Here is a 6,547-nt window from a genome sequence, read left to right on the forward strand (position 1 = left end):
TAATACTGTACTGGATTTGGCTTATAACATGTGCAAAACACACATTCCTAAACCAACATAAAAGTTATTTGCAGATTGTGTGTTCCTAGATGTTTTGAAATCAGTATGATATATTTCTACTTCACCTTAATTCAAAAAAGATGTAGAGGGCTAAAATGAGTACATTATAAAAGGGCCCCCTAAGAAGACTTTTATGTGAGATCTTTATCATCTAATTTCATTGAAATTTAACTTTTAGGTATTCAGAGGATGACTACCTTCAGATTATCACAGATATACAAAGCTGTCCATGGAAACGACAAGCAGAAGAATATGCAAATTTTAGGTAAATTTTTCTTTTCATAAATAATATGAGATTTAAAAAATTTTGTTCATTTGCTTTGTTAGAATAGGCAGCATGGTGCTAAAAAGACAAGTAGAAGGGGCCAGATGGCAATCAGGATGATCGAATTTTAAGATCTTCTCATGAGGCACATGGCACACCATTTTCATCTCTTGTACAGAAATTTGTAATTGTGTCACTGGAATAAATTACAAAAATTCCAAATTCAAAAGAAAGTTTTTATTATGCTTTTTATGATATTTTAGAGGATATTGCCTCTTCTTTGTATCATTTATAATGGGTATTTTTTATTTTGTATGTAAAATATAATAGCATTAGGGAAGGTTTGGAAAACATAGAAGGAAAAAAAACATTCATAATTCTACCACTTTAGAACAAAACCATTTTGCTTTCTCTATATTCTCTTCCAGTTTTTCCTCATTAGCTTTTTCCTAATTTTTTATATTTATAATTGATACATAGTAATTGTACATATTTATGGGGTACAGTGTGATGTTTTAATGCATATGTACATTATACAATGATCAAAGCAAGGCAATTAGCATATCCGTGAGTTTAAACATTTACCAGTGTGGTGATAACATTGAAAATCCTTTTTTCTAGCTATCTTGAAATACATACTACGTTACTATTAGCTACAGGTGTTCTGTGGTGTGATAGAAAACCTGGACTTATTCTTCCTAAATGTAACTTTGCACCTGTTGACCAATATCTCCTGGTCTTTCCTCTCTTAACCCCTCCCAGCCTCTTGTAACCACTGTTCTGCTCTCTACTCCTATGGAATCAATGTTTTTAGATTCCACATATAAGTGAGATCATGTGGTGTTTACCTTTCTGTGCCTGGCTTATTTCACTTAATGTAATGTCCTCCAGGTTCGTTCATGTTGCCACAATGACAGGATTTCATTCTGTTTTATGATTGAATAGTATTCCATTGTATGTATATAATAAGGATACTTCAAAAAGTGTGTGGAAAAATTGAGTTAATAGATAATATGAATCTTTCCATGAACTTTTTGAAGTACCCTCATATACTACATTTTCTTTATCCATTCATCTGTTGGTGGACACTTAAATTGATTCCATATATTGGCTATTGTGAATAGCGCTGCAATAAACACGGGAGTGCAAGCATCTCTTCAATATGCTGATTTCTTTTCCTTTGAATATAAACACAGTAGTGGGATTGCTGGATCATATGGTGGTACTATTTTTATTTTTTTGAGGAAACTTTATATTGTTTTCCATAATGGCTGTACTAATTTATATTCCCACCAACAGTGCAGAATGGTTCCCCTTTCTCTACATCCTCACCACCATTTGTTATTTTTTGTCTTTTTGATAAGTTATTTTTTGTCTTTTTGATAATAGCCATTCTAACTGGAGTGAGATGATATCTTATTGTTGCTTTGATTTGCATTTCCTTGATGATTAGTGATGGTGAGCATTTTTTATACATCTGTTGGCTGTTTGTATGTCTCCTTTTGAGAAATGTCTTTACAGGTCTTTTGCCCATTATTAAATTGGATTATTAGTCTTTTTCTATTGAGTTGTTTGAGTTCCTTATACTTGTATATTATGGATATTAACCCCTTGTCAATACATAGTTTACAAATATTTTCTCCCATTATGTAGGTTGTCTCTTCATCCTATTGATTGTTTTCTTTGCTGCATAGAAGCTTTTTAGTTCAACGTAATTTCATTTGTCTATTTTTGCTTTTGTTGCCTGTGCTTTTGAAGTCTTATCCAAAAAAATCCTTGCCCTGTCCAATTTCTTGAAGCAATTCCCCTATATTGTCTTCTGGGAGTTTTATAGTTGTGGGTATTACATTTAAGTCCTTAACCCATTTAGAGTTGATTTTTGTATATGGTGAAAGATTGGGGTCTAGTTTCATTCTTGTGTATGTGGATATCCAATTTTCCCAGGGCCATTTATTGAAGAGACTGTCCTTTCCCCAATGTGTGCTCTTGATGCCTTTGTCAAAAATCAGTTGGCTGTAAATGTGTTCTCTATTGCTATGGTCTGAATGCTTGTCCCCTCTGAAGCTCATACGGAAGCTTGATTCCCAGTGTGGCAGTGTTGAAAGAGGTGTGTCTTTAGGAGGTGATTGGACTATGTTGTCATTAATGGATTAATCCATTTATGGAGTAATGGGTTGATTGTTTAATGGGTTATCAAGAGTGTGGACTGGTGGCTTTATAAGGAGAGCAAGTGAGCATGTGAAAGCTCTCTTCCCACTCCTCATAGTGTGATAACCTGCATCACCTAGGATCTCTGCTGAGAGCCCCCACCAAGAAGATGACCCGCACCAAATGTGCTCCCTGGACCTTGGACTTCTCAGCCTCCCAAACTGGAAGAAATAAATTTCATTTCATTATAAATTACCCAGTTTCAGGTATTACATTATAAGCAACAAAAAAACGACTAATGCACCTGTTCCATTGATCTATGTGTCTGTTTTTATGCCAGTACCATGCTGTTTTGGTTACTGTAGCTTAGTATATTTTGAAGTCGGATACTGTGATTCCTCCAGCTTTATTCTTTTTATTCAAGATTGCTTTGGCTATCTGGGGTCTTTTTCATTTTCATTTGAATTTTAAGATTGTTTTTCTATGTCTGTGAAGAATGTGATTGGTATTTTGGTAAGGATTGTACTGAATCTGTAGATTGCTTTGGGTAATGTGGATATTTTCACAGTGTTGATTCTTCCAATCTGTGAACATGGGCTATTCTTCCATTTATTTGTGTCCTCTTCTCATTAGCTTTTTGACATAAGTGACATTCAGGAGTATGAGTTGCTCTAGGTAATAACCTAGGGAGAAGCTGTTAATCTGGCAAAACCAGGTTGTCAGTTGACCATTAGGTAGAGCTATCTGCTGTGCTGGGAGGAGTTGTAGCCCACCCAGACAGAAATGAATTTTGTTNGTTTTATAGTTGTGGGTATTACATTTAAGTCCTTAACCCATTTAGAGTTGATTTTTGTATACGGTGAAAGATAGGGGTCTAGTTTCATGCTTGTGTATGTGGATATCCAATTTTCCCAGGGCCATTTATTGAAGAGACTGTCTTTTCCCCAATGTGTGCTCTTGATGCCTTTGTCAAAAATCAGTTGGCTGTAAATGTGTTCTCTATTGCTATGGTCTGAATGCTTGTCCCCTCTGAAGCTCATACAGAAGCTTGATTCCCAGTGTGGCAGTGTTGAAAGAGGTGTGTCTTTAGGAGGTGATTGGACTATGTGGTCATTAATGGATTGATCCATTTATGGAGTAATGGGTTGATTGTTTAATGGGTTATCAAGAGTGTGGACTGGTGGCTTTATAAGGAGAGCAAGTGAGCATGTGAAAGCTCTCTTCCCACTCCTCATAGTGTGATAACCTGCATCACCTAGGATCTCTGCTGAGAGCCCCCACCAAGAAGATGACCCGCATCAAATGTGCTCCCTGGACCTTGGACTTCTCAGCCTCCCAAACTGGAAGAAATAAATTTCATTTCATTATAAATTACCCAGTTTCAGGTATTTCATTATAAGCAACAAAAAAACGACTAATGCACCTGTTCCATTGATCTATGTGTCTGTTTTTATGCCAGTACCATGCTGTTTTGGTTACTGTGCTTAGTATATTTTTTTTTGGAAAAGAGAAGGCTTTATTTTACAGGTGAGTACAAACTGAGGCTCTGTTAGCAAATCTACATTTTCACAGTACTTATGTATTTTCAATGAAAACTTTAAACCAATATCGAGTGTAAATTATAAACATCTATGGAGTGATAGGTTTTGTTTATAAGGTACATATTTCATTTCAATAATAAGTATTAAAAAAATAGGTATTTTTCTCCTTTTGTACTAAGTTGCGATATAACAAGATAGAATATATATTTGGGAAAATTTCTTTTTTTTTTTTCTTTATATGACTTTTATTTTATTTTATTTTATTTATTATTTTTACTTTGTCAATATACAATGTAGTTGATTATTATGTCCCATCACCGAAACCTCNCTGCCAAATTCTTTTATTATATTACAATCTACAGACATGTCTATATCTTTACTTCTTCATGTTTTCACTGTTTACTTTAAGCATCAAGTCTTTATGAAAAATCTTACTAAAGAGACTTTGCTTTCCCCTAAAATATTCTAGGAAATTTTGCTGCTTGTTTCTCTTATCTATGGGAAGGCAGCTGTTCTTGTTTGCATGATGTTTTGGCTCTGTCTATCCCTCCTTCAGTCAGCATATGCTGATATTGTTGGACCAACTGCCTTTGATTCTTCTGCCAATCTGAGAGAGGTGCTGGTCAGCCCTATTGGGTGAAAGAGCAACTTCTTGATTGGATTAAAACTAAAAGTGGATGTCTTCTATCCATTGGGTGGACACATGGATATCATGACTTATTGTAGGATACCATTAAGTGTCTTTCATAACTGGCATATCAGGTACAGAGTCTGGAAAGAGACTGCTTAGCTGTTTTATTTCCAGGATATTTTATACTACACAGTCCTACACAAGACTGGATTTGAGAGATTATGGTGGCAGGGAGACCAGATAGAAAATTACACAGATAATCATAACCTAAAAGATAACAGGGACAACGAGTGGCAAGAGAGTCTGATTTTGAGCGATCTTTTTATATGTGCAGAATAGGCAAAAAAGGAAGAGGGAGATATTGAGGTATTGCACTATTGAGGATCAATCCAAAGTAATTAGCTAAAAAGATGGATGCATAGTGACAACAATAATCAAAGTAGGTGTAAAGGAACTTCTACTTCTGTCTGTTCTGTTGATTCAGACCAAGCCTCTTGAGAATAATGCAAACAAAGTATTAAACCCCTGTTTGAGGCCACTGGTGAGCTACCAAGGCAAGGAGAATTCATAGGACTCAGATCAGGAAGAAGAGGGAAGCCAAGGGAGGTGAGTCCAACATTTGGGGCTGCTTTTTCTCACAAAGAACTTGCTGAATATAAAACCAAAAGCATGGCTGAGAGGCAGAGAAGCTGAGCAGAGCTTCCAACAACCCCTAGAAAAGCCAGTTCTCAAAAGGACTGAGCCCAAGTATGAATCATTTCCATCCTAAGTTGGACTTAGATCTGCCCTCAGCCAAGACGCCTGATAGAAGCCAAAGTAAATCCTCTCTGGAGGAAGGAAACCTTTTTCAGAGCCTTAAATAATCTCTGCAAGTTTTCACACACCATATCTGGCTAAATTTAAAAAACATGTTTTCTTTAAACGTGTTTTTTTTCTTTCCTTTATTTTTCTTAATGAAAATCAGCAGTCTCTTCAAATCCAAAGCTGCACGTGAGTCAAGCTGCTCAGATTATGACGGATAGAAGCTGTATAGATGGATGGTACATAGACAGAAGAGCCATTTTTACTTTAGTACCATCTTGGTATAAAAAAATGCATCAGTAACCATGACGATTACCCAACAGCCTATCCATCCCTTCAAGGCCAATTGAAGCGAACATCTGGGGCTATAATACTTATTTTTTGTTGTTATTCAAGAGAACAGGCATGGAGACATCTATTTATTTACTTGAGTATTTATTATATTATAATGTTCTTTTTATGGGCATATTTATAAACCGAATTATATAAATCCTCAGCAGAAGTCTGTGCAATTAAATCACAATAAAGCATCCACTTTCCTAAATTTTTACTTATATAGCTGGACAAATCTGGGGAGTTTCTGGTTTATTTAAAAAGCTGGTATTATAGAAATGCCCCCTGTTATTATAGATATCAAGTAGCAAAATAGTTTTCCATTTTATTTATTTATAGCATTTTATACCAAATTGAAGAAAAGTAAAATGTGAGCCTTAAAAAGGTGGTAATATTCTTTTAGCAGCAATGACGAAGGTTGCATTACATTCTGAAGAGTATGAGCAAGTGAATATATTCTAAATTCATCTGCTACCTGATTGTTGAAATTTCCAACTGTTGACACCCAGGGACTATTTGAAAATTATGGGACTCCTGTGGTCAAATTATCTAAAAATAAAAGAGCTTTTAAGTTATTTTTCTTAAATAAATATGCTGCTTGCTAGTAAAGAGGGTAAAAATTATTCATCAACAAATATTTGTTTAGGATATACTGTGTCAAAGCCCCATAGACCTCTTTAGTGCCCGGTATAGTGCTGGGAACGAAAAAGGTCCTCAATAAATATATATTAAATGAATGGATAAATGAAAGTAAACAAGGAAAAAAAA

At 35.2% G+C, this 6,547-nt stretch overlaps 1 protein-coding gene across 1 annotated transcript in view; it reads left to right on the top strand.

The window, feature by feature from the left end:
• The window catches only part of ST8SIA6 (ST8 alpha-N-acetyl-neuraminide alpha-2,8-sialyltransferase 6), a 65,846-nt gene that overhangs the window by 26,632 nt on the left and 32,667 nt on the right, over positions 1–6,547 (top strand). The window contains exon 2 of the mRNA XM_008591629.1: positions 239–325. The gene's annotated coding sequence lies outside the window, so the exon portion shown is untranslated. The remainder of the gene's footprint in view (positions 1–238; positions 326–6,547) is intronic.

This window comes from Galeopterus variegatus, unplaced genomic scaffold, assembly GCF_000696425.1.
Source record: "Galeopterus variegatus unplaced genomic scaffold, G_variegatus-3.0.2 Scaffold7091, whole genome shotgun sequence".
Lineage (NCBI taxonomy): Eukaryota > Metazoa > Chordata > Mammalia > Dermoptera > Cynocephalidae > Galeopterus > Galeopterus variegatus.